Source organism: Mus pahari, chromosome 3 (genome assembly GCF_900095145.1).
Source record: "Mus pahari chromosome 3, PAHARI_EIJ_v1.1, whole genome shotgun sequence".
In the NCBI taxonomy this organism is placed as follows: Eukaryota; Metazoa; Chordata; class Mammalia; order Rodentia; family Muridae; genus Mus; species Mus pahari.
The window spans coordinates 135,826,595-135,846,579 of NC_034592.1; the positions used below are offsets into that span (position 1 = coordinate 135,826,595).

The 19,985-nt window shown below is 49.1% G+C and overlaps 1 protein-coding gene across 2 annotated transcripts in view; it reads right to left on the bottom strand.

Moving 5' to 3' along the window:
• Positions 1–19,985, bottom strand: part of Nol4l (nucleolar protein 4 like) — a 117,927-nt gene that overhangs the window by 39,374 nt on the left and 58,568 nt on the right. The gene's annotated exons all lie outside the window — the stretch shown is intronic.

The window sequence follows — 19,985 nt, forward strand, 5'->3', positions numbered from 1 at the left end:
AGAGGCAGGCAGATTTCTGAGTTCAAGGCCAGCCTGGTCTACAGAGTGAGTTCCAGGACAGCCAGGGCTACACAGAGAAACCCTGTCTTGAAAAAAAAAATCCTGAAAAAGGGCTCTCTACAGGCAAATAGTCCTGGACTACTCAAAAACACCCATGAATGGAGTGTGTGGCACATGCCTGGAGTGCTGGTTACAGGAAGTAGGACAGGGGCAGCATTACAAGTTTGAGGCCAGCCTGGTCTCTATGTCAAGATGCTATCCCAAAAGCCAAAATACAAACAACAAACAAAAACCACTTATTGCCATGAATGTAACTGTTGTATGTGATGAAACTAATGGATGGGCTGAGGGGAGCATCAGGCAAGCTCATGAAGTGGACCAGCTGCTCCTGACAGCAAAATCTGGCCACCGGGTGAAGACCTTGAGACATGGCCTTCCAGGCAGATACAGATTCGGCAACTGGTATAAAGGTCCTGGAAGCTCTGTGGTGCTGAGCATTACAGGGAGGGGGAGACCAGCATGGCAGGGCACACAGGACCCAGGATGCACAAGTGTGCCCAGCCTGTACACAGCAGAGGGGCTTGGGAACTTCATTTGGTCTGCTAAGGCAATGCAAGCTCAGTTAATGTAAAGGGACATCAGAGGGCAGATAGCATAGAAGCAGTCTCCTAGAGACACTGGCTCAGCAAGTATAACACTGGGTTCCCACCCCAAGTTCCTTGCAATAAACAAAGAGAAAGGAACTAGCCCAATGGGACCGATTCAAACTATGACGCCACACAAACGAGGCAGCGTGCTTCAGCCTCTGTAGGCCCACTTGACAGAAAGTCTTCTCCTTTAAAATTAGAAACTCGAGGCTGGGGATGTAGTTCATTTGTTAAGAGTATACATCTAGCATGACTAAGGTCTTGCATTCAATCTCTAGAAGTGTATAAACTGGACATGTCTATAATCCAGCACTCAGGACGTGTCAGCAGGGAGAACAAGAGTTCAGGGTCAGTACTGCCTACATGGTAAGTTCAAGGCCAGCCTGGACTAGATGATACTCCATAAAAAGTATGAGTCTGGGGAGCTGGCAGGGTGACTCAGTGGGTAACTGTGTTTGTTCTCAAGCTTCATGACCTCAGCTCAATCCTCGGAATCCACATAGTAAAGGAAAGAACAAGTTCACAAGTAATCCTCAACTTTCACACACACAAACACCGAGGGATTCATGCTCCAAAATAAACATGTTTTGTTGGTGTTTAAGAAATAATAAAGGCTGGGCATGGTGACCAGCACTTTAATCCCAGCACTTGGGAGGCAGAGGCAGGCAGATTTCTGAGTTCAAGGCCAGCCTGGTCTACAGAGTGAGTTCCAGGACAGCTAGAGCTACACAGAGAAACCCTGTCTCGAAAAACCAAAAGATATCTGTTAAGTCACTGGAGAGACAGTTCACTCTGTGTTCTCACAGAGGACACAGAGATGGTTCTCAGTACGCACATGGCAGTTCACAATCACCTCGAAATCCAAGTCCCGTCCTCCTTCTTGCCTCCTCAGGCACCAGCCACATACATGGTACAAACATTCACACAAGCACTTACACATACACAAAAAATAATATTTTTAAAGGGATCTACTAATATCTGATGAGGCCGGCATACACCTCAACCCCATAAGTTCTCCATTTGCAACATAGTGGGGAGTAAATGTGGAGATGCGCTGGGTCCAGCACCCGCATGGACAAAGGGCATAGGCTCCTCAAGGGTGGGAAGAGGCTCCTGAAAGTTGTCTCTTCTCTCAACTGGTGACAAGTCTGAGGTGGACAGTGTCTCCATTTTCACAACTCTGGGTAGAACAGGCAGAGGAGTGGCTCAGTTCATTCATTTATTCTCCCTAGTAGCCAGTTTAGCTGGCTGCGACCTCCGAGCTGGCTTGGGCTCCTTGCTAAAGTCTAGGAACAGCAGCCCAGTCAGTGAGGAAGCCTGACTTGGGGAGACGTGTGCTCCTGACAGCCATGACCACAGGTCACTTACTCTTCCAGTACTCTCCTTTCCAAGAGTGCCTTGTTTGTTTAATGTGTGTGAGTATTTTGCCTGCATGTGTCTATGTGACTGAAGCAGGCCAGAAGGGGGTGAATCCCTAAGAACTGGAGTTAGGGGTGGTTGTGAGCCACTGAGTGGTTTCTGAGAATTGAACCCAGGTCCTCTATAAGAACAGCAAGTGCTCTAAAGCACAGCTTTCCCTCCAATCCCCAACTGCCTTGCTTTAAAACCATCGGGTGCCCTCTGATCATGTCACACTCCTACTCTGAAACCTTCTATAGCTCCCATCTCCTGTTCTGTTCAAGGTCTTGCACAGCTCTTTACCTAATCTTCAGGTCATTTCTGGGAGCTCTGTGGTGACAAAGTCATCTTCTCTTCATCCATGAGCAACCCTCCATGCCTCTGTTCTTGTGTGTTTTCAAGTATATGCTCCTTCTACAAACATGTACAGAGCTCCTAACCTGTGCCAGGTACCATGGCCAGTGCAGTTAACATGGAAGTGATGCAGAGAGGCCAGCAGGGAGGGAGATAGGCAGATGACCATGTGCCTTTTTTATCAGCTGCTGTTCATAGGAGGTGTGTCGTCCTATCTGAGCGTGATAGTCAAGGGGCTGCAGGGAAGGAAATGGCATGTCTAGGTGGCCTCTGCTGAGGTGACATGGAAGCTGAACTGACAGATACAGGGTGGGGAGTGGTTGCTAGGTAGGGAGATGCAGACAGTCAACAAAACCCTGCCCACTGTCCCCAAGCCTGGCCCCTGCTGAACTCAAGAGTGCCAAGGTGACTGACTGTCTGTCCAGAGGCAGGCTCCTGTCAGTGTTGTCATATGATGTGGAACTGATTGTTTTGTGCATTGTGCCTCTTTCTCTCTCAGACTGTAAGCTCAGGGACTGAGGCAGGCCCTCTGACGGCAGAGTCCGCACCTCATGCCCCAAGGCTGGGATTCTGATATGTGAGTGGAGTCCCAGGCTTCTTCTCCCTCCTCTCATGGCTCCTTGGGAGAGGCTCCATCATGAGGTCAAGTCCCCTCCCTTCACAGACCTTGGTGAGTTGTATGGATGGATGGCCCTAGCTGGGCATGGCGCCGGGCCTTCCCTCAAAATGCTCAGGAGGCAGGGAAAAGTAAGGGATACACAGGGAGACCCTGTCTCTAAAACAAAACAAAGTCAATATGATCCTAGAGTGCTCCTAGCAGGGCCATTCCTAGTTGTCCCCATCAGAAAGTTCCAGACTTCTGTCACCATGGCCAGGAGCCTAGTGAGAGGAGCGACTTCTGGCGGTGCCCACGCTCACTATGCCACTAGCCTGCGGGCCGGAGCACGTGCCTGCTTCCGTTGCCTGCAACAAGCAAAATCCAATCTGTGCTATTAAAAGTCAGGCTAGTGGTCACCTTTGCTTGTGGTGGTGATTAGGAGGGACTCAGGGTCTTTGTGGTCTAGACAATGTTACTCCTTGGTCCAGACATCGCTCATAGGAGGTGAGCCGCTCACTCTGTGCTCATTGCATATGCGTTGTTAGGCACAGGAAAGCTGGAGACTTTGGGCGACTGATGGCACCCAGCAGTGAAGAAGCTAGCTGGTGGGTAGAGGCCTTGGGGTGAACAGAGTCACAGAGCTGAAAGCAAGGGGCATTTTGGGGTTTGGATCAAGGTTTGGGCTTCTAGGATGCTTGGCATGCCCTGCTAAAGTAGGACTCCTGAGCCAAAACGCCAGTGGGATGCTGAGTGAAGACTAGTGACAAAGTTATGAGTTGCCAGTCACTGATGATAGTCACAGTCCAACAATACCAAGCCCCCTGCTGTGTGGCCCACAGTAGGTTCAGGGACCAGGGCAGATGAGCAGACCTGGGCCAATCTGGTGAAACCCAGGGCCCTGGAGCCCTGGTGACCTCAGGCTGACCCTACCCTGATGACTTGTTCTCCCTTCTTTGCTTCTTCCCTGCCTTGGGAAGCAGCGGTGTTAGGACGCAGGGATGTCCTTTTCATCTCATGCAGGTTACTTAGTGCTCTGCAATGGAGTCTTCGTTTTCCCGCACTAAGCAACTGACTTCCCGTGTTCCTGCTTTCTCCTTGTGTCTGGCTGCCCCATTTCCTTTTCTTCTTCTCTCCTGCCCCAAGAACCATCTTACCACCAAAGGCAATGCCAAGTTCAGATGAAGGCAATGAAGCCATGGCGGGTCCTACGCAGAATATAGCTTACCTCGGACCTGTACACTCTTCCCCAGTTATACAGGATAAAGGGTCAGAGTTGTCTCTCTCGCAGCCTCCCTTTGCTTAGAGAAGCACAACATACCTAGGGTGTGTCCTGAAGAGGCAGAACATGACTTGGCACACTTCTGGAGATGCTTCTGTTTTGCTGAACCAGCTTTGCACCACTCGCCTGCCTCTCACCTTGGATGGGATAAGGTGGTCAAAGCCCAGGGCAGAGCTGAGCAGCACTGTCCAGACGCCAACCCAGCCTGCAGACCGCACAGCTGGACTTGCAGCCTTCTCACTTCAGGAATGAAGGAACCTCACACTTGGCCACACAGGTTGTTAGAATTCTTGACTAAGATACTGAGATACAGGGCTTCTGTCTGGGGATGGACCAGGCAGCCAGGAAGCCAGTTCCCATGTCCCTTCTCCACACAGTGTGGACTCCCGTGAGATAGATAGTATCCAGGGCCAGGCGCCTCTGGCTTGTCTTGTATTGTGGGGTTGGGGAGACAAGTGTACAGTCCCTGACTTGAAGATACAGTGAGAAGGACAACAGCAAGCCTCGGCAAGGTTCTAGCCCTGGGACAAGACTGAGAGCCACAGCCACGGTGTGCCTTAACAGGAAGGTCTTAACCTCAGTCATTTTAAATGCCCCCAGGCTGGTGAGGTTGGTGGGGTTGGTTACTTGTGCTCTTGGGGTAGGGGTGGGGGTTGTGGCAACTACATCCTTAAGGCTCTCCAGGTCCTGTTATTAGAGAACAGCCAGGAGTGGGGGGGGGGGAGGGAATGGTGTAGATGAGGGTTGGGGAGGGGGAGCTCTGGGCTTCACTTAGACTTGACACTCCTGTCTGATGGCAACCAACAATAGCCCTGGACCCCTTCACCCTGTTTCCCTTATAAAGGGACTCCACAGTGAAAACCAGGCTCTGCTAAGTGCTAAGACCCAGCCCAACACTGCTGCTGATAATAGGACAGGGACCCTACTGCCACTGACAGGAAAGTGAGGCAGCCATGCTCAGAACTGGGGCCACCTGATTACTCTCACTTGCTTTCATCAGGTCAAGTCCTGCTCTGCTCTGGTCACAGCAAGTGGCACGCAGGAAACTTTGCACCCAGGTGGCAAGCCCTGTGAGAAGTCACCTTTGCAGGCTGTTCCTCTGCTCCTCGGTCTCTCCATCCCACCCCTCCCCCACAGTCCTACCCCAGAGCCTCTGCACCCGCTGTCTCTGCAGGAAAGCCTAGAAGGCTGGCTGGCTCTCATCGGTCAGGCCTTGGCTCACTCAGAGTCTTCATTCTCAGACGCACACAGTCTTAGCCATTTGACTCTCTTCCCAAACACCTCTCTCTTTCCTGTTTTTGGTTTGTTTGTTTGGTTGGTTGGTTGTAGTTTTGTTTTTTTCTTGTTTTCTCTTCTTGATGTATTTATCATCTCCAAAGCCTGTGCATACCCAGGATGTACAGGTTCTGTATGCCCTTCACTGCCAGAGTCCTGGTGCCAGCAGCTCCCAGCACTTATTACAACAAATGACTTCTGAGTTAATCAAGGAAGAGAGATCCTCAGAAGCACATACAACAGCAGCAGAATCACGGTGTGTGTGTGTGTGTGTGTGTGTGTGTGTGTGTGTGTGTGTGTGTGTTTGAGGGCTTTTCTCTCCATCTGAATGGGGGTGGCAGAGCTACCAGCCTGCTGAGGGTCTACACTGGTTCCTCTTCATTAAACAAAGCAGCCAGCACAAATCCAACCTCAAAAGAGAGTGAGCCTGTTAATGAGGTAAACACAGTTACAACCAGGAAAAAGCTTGGCCACGGCCTCTCCAGGTCCACACAGAGCCATTATCTCTAATTGATCTCCAGACATCAGCTGCTGGGGCGGCTGAACCCCTCCTGCATCCTCCAGGTCTGGTTACAAAGCCCTAGGCTGCCACTCATGACATGAGTTCCTCTTTGCTGGGGTGACAGGTCTGCCTGAGACCCACACGGAAAGGACTGTGACAGCCACAGCCACTGTGTTCAGTGCCTGCATTTAGGTTCCTTAACAGGAAGGTCTTGCCTTCAAGAAAGGTTGACAAAAGCCAGTTGGGGCCTGAAAAGCCCGGATGCACCATATACCTTACTAGCAGTAGAAGGGAAAGGTAACCCAAAAATGGGGTGGAGAGTTTACTCCCACCAGGACAAGGGCACAAAAACAGTGTGCAATAAAGTAAATCTCAGGCCCAAGGCACAAGATCACAAATTCCCATTGGGTCTCAGTGGCAGGTCATAAGGTTGACTTCCAGTTCAGTGACCATCTGGACCATCTGAGCTGCTCCTTCCTGGCCCAGCCCAGGAAAGTCACCTCCTTTCCTGCTGGGCCACTCTTGTCCTTAGGGACAGAGCTGGGCTGATCTACCCAGCTGCCTTACAGGCCAGTTCACAGCAGAGCTCTGAGAGTACAGAGCTTCCCTTCCTTTATGGGGCCCAGCTAGCAGCTCTGGGCCTCCTTCCTGGCCTCCCCACAGACACAGATGAGCAGCGCACAAGCTAGGCTGTTCATGGCCCACACAGTCATGGTGCCTGCGCTAGCAAATTACAGGCACTGCAGACATTTTTCCTGGTTAATGAAGTTAAAAGGCTCTCCTTGGAATCCTCAAGGTCTGGACAGAGACAGGGACTTGAGAAGCTGCCAGAAACAGCAGCCCTTTTGGGCCCAGGATAACAAGCCCATGGAAGAAAAGGGATGTGGTTGTTTTCTATTTCTTTCCCACACAGCTTCAGGAACACTGCAGGGGATCAGTGACCAGGCCTCCATGAACCCGAGCTGTCCCAGTAAAAGCACAGTCATTCTCTTAGGGTATTTGGAAGTCATAACAAATTTCTAAAAAACACATGTAGATATTCCATAGTATATTAACCAGGAAAATGATAACTCTCAACCAAACATATTCAACAGTGAGCTTCCCACCCTTTCCTCTGTCTTGCTCTGAGAAGCCACTTCCTCTTGAGGTTAAGAATGCCAACAGAGGGGGCTGGAGAGATGGCTCAGTGGTTAAGAGCACTGACTGCTCTTCCAGAGGTCCCGAGTTCAATTCCCAGCAACCACATGATGGCTCACAACCATCCATAATGAGATCTGATGCCCTCTTCTGGTGTGTCTGAAGACAGCTACAGTGTACTCATATAAATAAAATAAATAAATCTTTAAAAAAAAAAAAAAAAAAAAAAAAGAATGCCAACAGTGGGGATGGCTCAGTGGGTAAGAGTGTTTTCTGTTCCTACAGAGGACCTAAACTCAGTTGCCAGCACACGACCACTCACAAACATCTGTAATTCCAGCTCTAGAGATCCAATACCCTCTTCTGGCGCTGAAGGCACTGCACATACATGGTGCTATACATACACATGCAAGCAAACACTCATACATATAAAGAAAAGAAAAATGCCAACTATGCCAAGCTTGTCCCATCCTCAGGGCGGCAAGGAACACTAGCTGGCCTGTTTGCAACCCCCAGCCCCAGCAGTTGTTTTGTTTTGTTTTGTTTGTTTGTTTTTTCAAGACAGGGTTTCCTTGTGTAGTCCTGGCTGTCCTGGAACTCACTCTGTAGACTGGGCTGGCCTCGAACTCAGAAATCCACCTGCCTCTGCCTCCCGAGTGCTGGGATTAAAGGCATGTGCCACCATGCCCAGCAACCCAGCAGTTGTTAAGTAAACCTGCTTGTTCACTAACAGGCCAGTTCAAAGCAGACCTCTAGGAAAAGAGCTTCCCTTCGTTTATGGGACCCAGCTAGAAGCTCCCATCCTGGCCTCCCCACAGACACAGATGAGCTGTGCACAAGCTAAGCCCACACTCAGGACTGCTAGCCAAGCATATCGCTTAACTGTCATGTGGTCAAGTCAGGTGGGTCTCCAACCAACAAGGAGAAGATACACTGAAAAAGCATTCTCTCCCTACATATCACTTTTTCTTTTTAGCTTAGTAAAATGTTGAAAAGGAAAGCAAACAAGAGAGCATTGATTCCTATGAGAAGTATAAAGCCTTAACACTTAATAGAGGAAGCCAGGCGTGGTGGCACACACCTTTAATCCCAGCACTCGGGAGGCAGAGGTAGGTGGATTTCTGAGTTCGAGGCCAGCCTGGTCTACAAAGTGAGTTCCAGGACAGCCAGGGCTACACAGAGAAACCCTGTCTCAGAAAACCAAAACCAAAACAACAAAAACTTAATATAGGATAGAGTAGGAAGAGGCAAAGGCCAGTGGACTGAACACAAATGAAATCCAACTGGACAAAAATCTGGTAATGCATAAAGGTGGTCTTAAGGCTCTGGAGAAAACAGGTTCCTCCTCCTCTTCTTCCTCCTCATCATCGTCATCATCATCATCTTGTGTACTGGGGATGGAACCCAGGGCCTCATATGTGCTAATAAGCAAATGTTCTATAACTGAGCTAAGCCCTCAGTTCCTAAATAGGTTATTTAAATCAAGATGTTGAGGCAAAAGGGTTTAGCGGAGTTTATACATTACAATATATTAGGGTAAGCTCTAAATGGACGAAGATCTAGTATTAAAAAATAAAAACAAGGGTCTGTGAGATAGCTTGGTGGTAAGGTTCAATTTGAGAACCCACCATGGAAGGAGAAAACTGACAGGCCCCCAAAAGTAGTCACATGATCTCCACACACACTGTTGTATAAATACACCTTTATACATATGCACACATGAAAGAAATAAGTAATGCAATAAAAATTTGTAAGTGAAACTTAAAACATGTTTGTCTCTGTCTACCTAGGGGGGTCTAAAAGAGGACACTCCAACAGTAAGCACACTTATTACCTCAAATTTATTTTTAGTATGACCCTCCAAGAAAAGGAAGCAGGCTCCCTGGAAAAAAATGGCTGGTTCTGGAGCTGGGGCAGGAAACATGAGATGAGTTGGTGTGTTGCATTGCAGTCTCAGGGTGTCGTGACAAACCAAAAATCAAGCTAGAGTCCAAACCAACCCATCCACAGAAAGCAGACCCAGATGGGAGCTCATGGAAAGGCTGCAGGAGCCACTAAGGAAGTATTCTCTTGGCCCAAACTGAAGAGAAGTAGACTAACAAAATGGAGGAGCACTGTTCAGAGTAAGAAGTAAGCAGCCCGGTAGCCATACAGAGAAGAGATAAGGAAAGGATAGAAAAGCACACTGAGCCGGGCGTGGTGTCACACACCTTTAATCCCAGCACTCACTCGGGAGGCAGAGGCAGGCGGATTTCTGAGTTCGAGGCCAGCCTGGTCTACAAAGTGAGTTCCAGGACAGCCAGGACTACACAGAGAAACCCTGTCTCGAAAAACAAAAACAAAAACTAAAACTAAAACTAAAACTAAAAAAGCACACTGAGGGGAAGCCATGGCTCGTGCAGCCCCTTCACTGCACTGTCCCTCCTAAAGAGTAGACAGGGCAACCCTAGGGAAGAGACCCGGGAGATGCTGCTTCAGCCAGGTGCAGTCAAGGCCAACATCATCATGTTGACAATCAGAAGCTGTCTGTGATGTGATAAGAGCCTCACGCTGTGTCTGTGTTCTTCCTTGGAATGACCATAAACATGAATGTTTATATTAAGAAAGACATCAGGGAAAATCCAAAATCCCACAAAGTGCATGACCAGCACTCAACACAACTGTCAAGGTTATCACAACCCAGGAAAATCGAGCATAGTGCCACAGCCCAGGGGAGACCTAACACAGGCCACAGCTCAGTGTAATAATGTATCCTGGACAGAAGCAAGTGGTGAGGACTCAGGGAGTCCTTAAATAGCCACTGACTTCAGTTAACAGTGTATCAATGTCTGCTCCTGAGGGACTGCAGCTGTAACATGTAACATGTTAGTAACATGTGTAACAGTTGAAACTGCTAGCCTGGTGGAGGGACTGTGGGCATCCTCTCATCTCAATTTTTCTGTAAATCTAAAACTCTTTTTAAGCATAATCTATTACAAGAATGGAAACATGGAAGTACTCAAAGGAAACACAGGCTGGTGTGATTGACTCAAATGTAGACAAGAAGTGGGGGAAGGAAGGAAGGAAGGAAGGAAGGGAGGGAGGGAGGAAGGAAGGAAGAGAGAAGGAAAAAAAGAAAGAAGAAAAAGAAAGTGAATCTGAGTCCATAAAAATAAAAATGACAAATGCACTCAACACGGGAAAAATCAAAAGATACAGGACCAAGGATGAGGAAAGATACAGGGCCAAGGATGAGGGAAAGACAATGGGCAGCTCTGGGGAGACCCAAGGAAAAGCAGGTGCAGTCCTGGCGTGTTGACTGGGTCAGCTACAAATACCACGTGCAAAGTAATGCTAGAAATAAAGAGTAATAGTCACTCATCTCCACAGAGAGGCAGGAACACTGAGGAAGAGCTCATTACTGTGCTTACAAGAGACTATAAGCGTTTCCAACCCTACTCACACAGTGAGAAGTTCTTAACAACGACAAGGAAAGCCCAAAGTTAAAAACAACAACAACCAACCAACCAACCAACCAACCAATCACGTGCTAGCAGTATAAACTTATTCTTTGGAAACAGAAGAAAATAGAGAAGGCTGGAGATAGGAAAAGAAAAGAGGCCGTCTACACTGAGAACAGAAGCCGAAGTGAGCAAGCTGGGGCAGGGTCCACTGCTTTCTATGTGACTTAAAAAAAAAAATTCCTCCTGATAAAAGTAGAAATGAATACAAATAAACAAAAACAAAGAAAAGATAAAAGGCCCCCAGAGAGGGAGAGGGCACTTCTGAGGGCAAGCTGCCCTGGGGTCACAGGCAGACCCTGTCAGCATCCCCCCCTCCCCCCATAATGGAAAGGCTCCAAGGAGCACACTGGCCTGGAGAAACCCAGGCAGCAGCCTCGGCCAAGGACAGTATTTCAGTTGCCTTTTGTTTTTCTTGCTGCAGCTCAACCCCTCCCCCAGAGCCAGAGATGTACAGAAGCAAGCGGGAGATTCTATCGAAAATGTGGCTATTGGTGTTCTGGGCCTCCCAAGGCAGCAAGCTGAGCCCCCTGGGCTTCATTACGTGACAGAAGTCACAGAAGTCTCTTTTTAGGAGACCAGGGATGGGGCCAGCAGGAACATCAAGTCTGGGAGTAAAGTCCATGCCCCCCACCCTCACACAAATGAGCCCAGGGAAGAGGGTGAGAGTGTAGAGAGGGTATCTTGTGTACTGTATGGATGCATCACCTGTCAATTAAAAAATCTATAGCCTACAGGGAAGGGGGAATACAAGTCAGGGAGGCAGAAAGAATTCTGAGATAGAACTAGGCACAGAAATATTCGTCCAGGAAGATGTGAGGAAGCAGGTCCATCTTACCCGAGCATAGGTAACCAGCAGAATGTAGGTTAGAGTAAATGGGTTATTTTCAGTTTGGCCTAGTCAGAGGAAGAGCCTAGTTACATGGCCAAGTTTTCTGTAAATATATTTTGAGTCTGAGTCTTATTTCTGGAATCATGGGGCTGGGAGGAAAAGCTAGGCCTAACTCTTACAGAGAGTGGCCTGGCCAATGGGCCACATACCCACATCTCAGGCCCATCTGTACTGCTCGGATGCAGATGCTGGCATTTTAAGACATTAATGATAAAAACCAAATGTGGTCAGAGACTAAGGAAGGCAAAGCCAGACTGTGTGCCATAGCACAAAGATGCTGCCTTACAGCAGTCTGACGCCCAAGCCAGGGGCTGGCTCACAGAGGAGGAGGGCTCTCATCATCCCCAGGACGGCTGCCTTTCAACCCTGGCACATGGCACCTTCCAACCATTAATGTTTGTTTCCTGAGCAACAGCAACACCCACACTTGCTCTAGTTCTCATTCCCTTTCTGTACCATTAATAAACACATCATGTAAATACCAAGTGGTTGGATTTTTCTACTTAAAAAAAGGCCATCTGAGCCTTGCCTCTGTGCTGGAAGTTAGGTACGCATATACCGCACTGTGATTCACTGATGTTCGATCCTGTTCCTGTTGGTGGTATTTTATAGGGGTACTAAGTACTCAGCCCAAGGCCTTGTGGGCACCAGACCACTCCCTTTACACAGCACCAGCTCCAGCCATGGTCTTCATGCTTTCTGGTTACTGTATCTCTTCTTATTCCTGTACTGACCCACTCTTGGGTAGGCTGAGCAACTTCTGTTTCTTTTCTTTTCTGTACTGACTTAGAAATTCTAATTCTAATTGCTCCTTAAGGAGACACACCCACACCTCTGAGAGATGGCTTAGCCCTTAAAAGCACTTGCTCTTGCAGATGGCCTGGGCTAAGTTCACAGCACCCACACAGGAGCTCACAACCACACTTAACTCCAGTTCCAGATCTGACATCCTCTTCTGGTCTCTATGGGTACTGCATGCACGTAGGGTACACAGACGCACAAGTAGACAGACACTCATGCACATAAAATAAATAAATCTTAATAAAAAGACCACCCAAGTCCACACACAATGAGCTGTAGCAGGAGACATGAACTCTTTCCCATTCTGCTAATCCTCCCAAATGTTCATGTGGCCTGACCTGTGGAGACAAAAGGAGAAGTCTTCAGGCTTCTAACCCTCTCTGCCCAAAGCAACACCTAGGAGTCAGGCACAGTTTAACTCACTGTGACCCAGGACCTGCCATTTCTGCCATTTTCTTTGGTTATCCTGATCAAAGAGGAGGTTGAAAAAGTTTATGAGACAAAAAAAGAAGAAGGGTTCAGAGAAAGAGGACACTGTCTTGCTTTTTAACGCCTCCCTGCTTCAGAGGATAACTAAAAAATGATGTGTTTGTGTGGCTGGGGAGAGAACTCAGCAGTTAAGACCACTTGCTGCTCCCGCAGCAGACCTGGCTTTGATGCTAGCACCTAACTCTACTTTCTGAGGATCTGATGCCCTCTTGTGGGCACTAGCAGCTATACATGGTGCACATACAAACATGCAGGCGGACACACACACACACACACACACACACACACACACACACACGAGTTTAATAATAAATTTTAACTGAGTGATGTACTGAACAGTACCAGCAGCTCAAGTATCCATCCATGGATGGATGGATGAAGGAAATAACAGTCCCATACAAAGAGATTTTCTCCGCTGTCAAAGGATGAAGTTCTGACATAGCCTTTGACTTGAAGACATGATAATGTGCCAAAGCGGCCAGGCAAGGCAGTACAAGCAAGTCACCTATGCTGGATCTGCAGGAGCCAGAATCCTAAAAAACGGAGAGTAGAACAAGGATTTTTCCAGAGCTGGAGAGACTGCGTGTCTCCTTTATGAGCACAGGGCTTTGTCAGAGGTGATGAAAACACTCTGGCTCGGAGCTGGGGAGATAGCCCGGGCAGTGAAGGGCTCGCCACAGCCCTCCTAAGAAGTCGGGTGTGGTGGTGCGAGTTCACAACTGCAGTAGTACGGGTGCAGAGACAGGGTGGGCACTCTGGTCAGCCAGCCTAGCTTACTCGGCCAGTTCAGGCCAATGAGAGACCCTGTCTACAAAAAGGTGGTGGTGGTGTTATGACACCTGAAAAATGGCGTCTGAGGTTATCCACGGGCTTCTTCCCCCACCCTACCTCCCATCTGTCTCTGTCTCTGTCTCTGTCTCTTCCTCCTCCTCCTCCTCCTCCTTCTTCTCTCTCTCTGTCTCTCTCTGTCTCTCTGTCTCTCTCTCTCTCTCTCTCTCTCACACACACACACACACACACACACACCTGTGAGGAGAATAGATGACTGTAATGGTTGTTTATCAATGTGATATGATGAAGTTGAGGCCACTTAACACACTTAAAAATAGTTTAAATGTGACATGTATATGCCACAGCCTATGCTTTCCCCCCTTTTTGTTAGCTTTGTTCTCCATTTTCTTGGGCTCTTCTAGCAAAGGACCAGCTGGTCTCAAACTTACTATACAGCTGGTGATGACCCTGAGTGTCAGAGCCCCTTCCCTAATGCTGGGACTGCAGGCACAGGCTATTGTGGCTCTGAGGATGGAGCCCAGGACTTCATGCTTGCTGGGAAAACACTCCATTAGAGTGCTATCTGAGCTACAGCCCAGCTCTTAGGTAGTTTTTGTTTTCTTTTGAAGTGAATGTGGTGGCCAAGGGGTGTGGAGGTGGGATGGGGGAGGTGGCTCAGTGATAAAGATCTTGCTTAGCATGTGTGAGTCCCTAGGTTCCATCCCCAGCACTACAAATAGGAAATCAATAGCTTTAGAAAGTGCTTCTAATGTGCCCAGCCCAGTGCCTGCTGTGTCTTCCATCATTTGGCCCCCTTACAAGTGGGGGCAGTGAGATGATTCAGCAGAGAGGGGTAGCCACTGCCAAGTCTGACAGTCTCAGCTCAATCCAAGGAGCCACATGGTGAGAGCAGAGAACCATGCTCTGTAAGTGTCCTATGACCTCCACACTCCTGCTGTGGCACGCCATGCTCCCCATATACACATACAACAAAGTAGGCAAAGAAATTTAAATAAAAAGGATGAGCTAGGGGCTGGTGAGATGGCTCAGTGGGTAAGAGCACCCGACTGCTCTTCCGAAAGTCTGGAGTTCAAATCCCAGCAACCACATGGTGGCTCATAACCATCTGTAACAAGATCTGATGCCCTCTTCTGGAGTGTCTGAGGACATCTACAGTGTACTTACATATAATAAATAAATAAATAAATCTTAAAAAAAAAAAAAAAAAAAAAAAAAAAAAGATGAGCTGGAGAGAGCTCGGTAGTTCAGAACAAGCTCTTGCAAAGGACTCAAGTTCCCAGCTGATGGCTCACAACCAGTTACAACTCCAACTCCAAGGGGTCTTATATCTCTGGCCTCCCAGACACCAGCACACATGTGCACATACATACCCACACAGAGACACACAATTTAAAATGTCTTAAAAAATGATGATCTAAGTGTGTTCCTTTGACCTTCAAGTAACTGGAGGACAGAGAAGTAGAATGCCTTGGCTGGGGCCGCACAGCTTCTAGGTGGTGGATCTGCTGAAAACCTAAACCCAGGTTGAAGTGAGGGTGGTGCTCTGTCCTGACTGAGAACACTGCCAGCTGTTTGCTCTGCAGGGAAGGAGGGAAACCATCTGAAGAACCCAAGTGGGTCTACAGGTTCCAGGTGAAGAAGAATCCTCTGGCACAGGTGACTGAATGGGAAGAAGTTCGGACCGCACCGCTTCTCACTACCATGAGAACAGTAAAACCATTGAGACGCCAACACTGAGGGAAGAGAGGCAGGTGGTAGACTTGTTTTCCCTCTGGACAGACCATCTGGGGAGCGGTGGAGCTTCCAGGAAATGAAGCTAGCACAGGGAAGGGGGCAAGGGGGCCCTGCTTCCACGTGTGACTTCCACAGAAGGATCTCCCTTTAAACACGCATCTCAAGAGCAATGGGGACAACGGGGGCCACTGAGGCACAGAAGTCACAAGGCAGACGTGGTATCCATGGGTACCCGCACCCTCACTAATTTCCTCTTCCTGTTTCCTACTTTCCCCTCTTAAGGTAGGCTCTCAGCTTCCGGGCCAAGCCCAGCCCTTACCCTAGTTCAAAGCACTTTCTCTGTGCTTTCCCCAAACACCTCCATCTAGGCAGTGGGGGATGGAAAGGACAAGGGTTTCTAATTATTTTACTGTGTGCTTTTTTTTTTTTTTCATTTATTTGTTTTACCTATGTGAGTACAACGTCACTGTCCTCAGACTCACTAGAAGAGGGCATTGGATCTATTACAGATGGTTGTGAGCCATCATGTGGTTGCTGAGAATTGAACTCAGGACCTCTGGAAGAACAGCCAGTATTCTTAAGCACTGATCCATCTTTCCAGCTCTAGTGACTATGATCTTAAGCCTGACCATCAAATGTGTAGCACGAGAGTGATTTTCAAATTCTTTGTACAAAGGATCAACCCTACGACACATCGGACACAGAGCAGGCACCCAGTCAACAGTCCCTCTGTGTTGAGGACCCACTAACACTCAGATTTCCCTGCAGGCCCCAGACAATTCATTGTCTTGAGTTTCTCTTGTCTTTCACAGAGCTGTGGTACCACACAGGCACAGGCCAGGCCAGACCAGGCCACCTCCTTAGCATCTTTACCAGTGCCTAGATCACAGAACAACAAAGGACAGATGAATGGAGGGTTGGATAATCTATGTGTGAATATGCAAATGAGCAGATGACAGAATGTACCCAACTTCAAGTGATACATGGAAACTTCACCTTCCAGAAGGAGAATCAGCAGCAGAAAAGTAAAAAAAAGGGAGGCATGGTATGGGAGGTGGGGGTTGGGGCATGGGTTGGGGGTGGGATTGGTGTGGGAGGTGAGGGTGGTGCATGAGGTGATGGGGTGGGGTGAGAGCTGAGGGGTGGGGCATGGGGTGGGGGGTTGGAGGGTGGGATGCAAAGCCACCAAGGTGCTTGTGGAATGGGTAGAAGTGGAAAGGGTTGGGTGAGATTGTTGGGATCTTTGTCACTGTCCTCGGTCTTTTGTGCTTTTTGTCTTGTTGGGTTTTTTCTTTTCTCTCTCTCTCTCTCTCTCTCTCTCTCTCTCTCTCTCTCTAACAGTCTCTGTGATATTTAATTACAAAAGAATGAAAAAACAAGAGAAGGCAAAAGGCAGTAAGTGGGTGACTCTGTGCCCTGAGCACACTCTGGAGGGGACTTGGAAACTGACAGGTCACTCTGTTCTGACTCAGCCTGCACCCTGTCTAGGATGCAACCTTCTTCTGGAAGGCTCTCAGCTGTTCCCTCATGGCTTGCCACATCTCCACACCCTGACTCCTCTAAGAAGATAAGTTTATCAACTGTACAACCAGCGTGGCTTCGATTCTGCATCTCTACAAGAGTTTGTGAGAATTTGTTTTTGAGTCCAGCTGGCTTTGAACTTGAGATCTTTCTGCCTCTACCTTCCAAGTGCCAAGATTAAAGGCCTGGGCCACCTCACCTGGCAGAAAATAAAACCTTTTCTGACACTATATCCCAATTTTTAAGCTCCTTGTAGCCACTCTGATGATAGCTCCTGGAGTAATTCTCTTTGAGGAGGTCCCTGTAGAGAATACCACTTTTTTTTTTAAAAAAAGATTTTATTTATTTATTATATGTAAGTACACTGTAGCTGTCTTCAGACACTCCAGAAGAGGGCGTCAGATCTTGTTACGGATGGTTATGAGCCACCANAAGGGCAGTCGGGTGCTCTTACCCACTGAGCCATCTCACAGGTCCAGAGAATGCCATTTAACCCAGATCATCTTGTGAGCTGAGGAAACTAACAATTCTCGCTGCACTGAATCAGACCTCAGGAACAACCTCCTTCCTTTGTGTTACTATTGCCATTGGAGTTTTCTTTTGTGTGTGTGTGTGTGTTGAGGGGTAGGGTTGCCAGGTGCCAGGTGTCCATATTTCCTAGTATCTTTATAGAGATGGACTAAGTGCCCAGCATATTAACTTGGATCCAACACTGGCCAGCTGCAAGAAAACCCTGCCCCCTCTCACTGTCTGGCCAGAGCAAGGTGAGGGTGTACACGCTGCATATGCCCCACCTCCCTGGTGTCTCCTGGAGAACAATGTTGGAAATCCCCAAAAGGTATGATTGAGCTGTTGTTCCTCCCAAGGCTGTGATTATACTGACGTTATCTATCCTGCCCTCAGCTCCTGGAGACTGTTTTTGCTTTCCTCAGTAGCTCACACTAGCAGCTTGCAAATGCTACAGGTGCCAGCTGTGGCCTCTGTCTTGGGACGTGGGATGAGACAGACAGAACTCAGGCCAAACAGTCTTCCACTTGCCCTAAGGAGGACCCTGTCTGCCTCCACTGTGTGAGGAACAGGCTACTAACGCAAGGATACGGATCTTTAGTTTCAACTCAAGAGGAGCATCAAGGACTTTGACCCTTGGCCCCATCTTTGCTCTGAGTCTCTGCACTCCCTGACCCAGCGGTAGCCAGACTCTCTGAGTGCTTGCAGACAATGACCCCTGCAGTCTTGTTGTGGGAGTAGCTTGAGTCTGGCCAGGACAATCAGTCCGAGAGCTCTGCCTTGCCAGATACTTGCCCAGCGCTCATGAGTGGCTGAGAGTTGGCCCTTTCCCTCCCATATTCTGGTCCGGTGTGCAGCCTGTTAGGGCCTTGCACAGACTCTGTCCTTCCCTGGCCAGGGGGCCTTTGCATAGGCTTCCCCTATGGTATGGAAATTTTCTTTCTTTTCATATCTAGCATAAATGGTGGCATTCTTTCCTGCGGCAAGCCTTCCCTGCCTGCCACAGACCCTCCAGTGGACACCAAGCACCTGTACACCACCTATCCCGGAGGACAAACCTTCCCAATATGTCCACTATGTCCAGTTTTCACTTCCTCAGTCGCTATAGCTACCTGCTAGGCACTAGAGCCCAGCTCACAGAAAAAGCCCCATCTTTGTTAATCCCTCTCACCACCACCTTCTGCCAACACAAGAGAAACTACAGTTAAGATTTTAAAAGCAAACAAAACCCGACAGGATTCACAGAGGAGAGGCCACATCTGCACACCACACTGACCACGTTGGCCCCGGCAGTGACCCAGATCCAGCTGCCTGTCCCAGGAGAGAAAAGGCCATGTGATACTGCTCTCGGCTGTCTGTGTGGTTTATGTGAGCAGTGACACTGTGGATGGTTACAGGAAAACACAGGCCACGATTCCTCCTCCTCTTCTTTCTCCTCTTTCTCCCCCTCCTCCTCCTCTCCCTCCTCCCCTTCCTCTTCCTCTTCCTCCTCCTCCTCCTCCTCCTCCCCCTCCTCCTCTGTAGTCACCAGAGAACTGCACAGTGGGACTGAGGTTTCCTAAGCACTAACAATGGCACCCTGAGACTGCTGCCCCACAGCAGAAACCATGCAGTGCCCCCGCCCCCGCCCAGCACACTGCCTTCAACAGCAGCCATCCTAGGACAGATACTGTTGGGTGAGAGGGGAAACACGGACATGAGAGGTGAGAGGTGGCCTCCCCCCCCCCCAAAGAAAAGCTGGCTTCCTTCCTTTAGCCTCAAGAAACAGGACTGGGTAGGGGCAGAGGGGGAGGGCAGCTCTGCAGTTGAAGCTGAACAGCCTGAATGCTCAATGTGGGTAGCACAGGCCCAGCTGAGGCACAGACTCACCCCGCCACAAGCCTTCCCCCAACCCCACATGTTCACACTGTCAAGGAGGCTTGCAGTGCAAGCCGGCATAAACCAAGAGTTCTGACCTGGATTCCATGTGGAAACAAGTGCCCCTTCCCTTAGTTAAAGCCTTGGGGACTTGATATAAGCATAGGTGGGGGCACTTGAGATGAAGTGAGGAGGGAGCGCCCTGGTTTTGGTTGCAGCAGAGGGAGAGGACAGTGCACATCCAGACTGTCTCTGAAAGACAGGCTTTGCTTCGTGGGAGGTCAGCAAGTGGAATGTGTGGGGAGTTTTCAGAGCTTGTTTTCACGGTGCTTGACAGCCCTTGGCAAACCTCATCTGGGAGTCTTGGACAACCAGGGAGCTCCAAGGACTTATCTAGCCCGCTCTAACCTCCAAGGCCCATCTTCCTGGCCTGTCTAGGACCCAAGAATAACAGAGGCCACTGGCACTCAGCCAGTGGTGTCACAGCCAGTGGGGAGACCCTGAGAGTCGAGGTCTGTGGCCCTGCAGCATCTGTCCCTAGCAGTTCCTCGAGAGAGCCTGGCAAGGCTGAGTCTCCACATTTCAGAAGACACTCCCAGGGTGAGCATGCTCCCGCCGTCTCTGCTGGCTGTGGGGCCAGATGACCACAGAACTGTCTTTTGATTTGCTCGTGTTTATACAGGCTGCTGTGGGCTCCAAGCC